Source organism: Trachymyrmex cornetzi, unplaced genomic scaffold (genome assembly GCF_001594075.2).
Source record: "Trachymyrmex cornetzi isolate Tcor2-1 unplaced genomic scaffold, Tcor1.1 scaffold343, whole genome shotgun sequence".
Taxonomy (NCBI): domain Eukaryota; kingdom Metazoa; phylum Arthropoda; class Insecta; order Hymenoptera; family Formicidae; genus Trachymyrmex; species Trachymyrmex cornetzi.
In genome coordinates, this window is record NW_017298142.1 from 48,778 (window position 1) to 49,300 (window position 523).

The 523-nt window shown below is 46.8% G+C and overlaps 1 pseudogene; it reads left to right on the forward strand.

The window, feature by feature from the left end:
* The window catches only part of LOC108763159 (probable multidrug resistance-associated protein lethal(2)03659), a 39,400-nt pseudogene that overhangs the window by 9,322 nt on the left and 29,555 nt on the right, over positions 1 to 523 (forward strand).

A 523-nucleotide genomic window follows, 5' to 3' on the forward strand; every position in this document is an offset into this window, starting at 1 on the left:
GGCTTGCACGATTTGCGCTCCAAGATCAGCATTATCCCTCAAGAACCGTTCCTGTTCTCAGGCAGCCTGAGACGGAACCTCGATCCGTTCGGCTCATATATGGACGAACCACTATGGTGGGCTTTTGAGGAGGTCGAGTTGAAGGAGATGGGCTTGGAAGCCCACATCAATGAGGACGGCTCCAATCTCAGCGTCGGCCAACGGCAATTGGTCTGCTTGGCACGAGCTATTGTGAGGAACAATCCAATACTCGTGCTGGACGAGGCGACCGCGAATGTGGACCCGCGAACAGACGAACTCATCCAGACAACTATCAGGAAAAAATTCGAGAAGTGTACAGTACTAACAATTGCTCATCGACTCAACACCATTATGGACAGCGATCGTATCTTGGTGATGGTATCTTGACACCGGAAACGTGGTGGTGAGTCAATTTTTAAGAATTTTTGTCTTTTTAAGAATTTTATAATTAGAGCAACCCATCGAATGAATTTAAGTAGGTCACAAAATCTTTCCTTTCTGT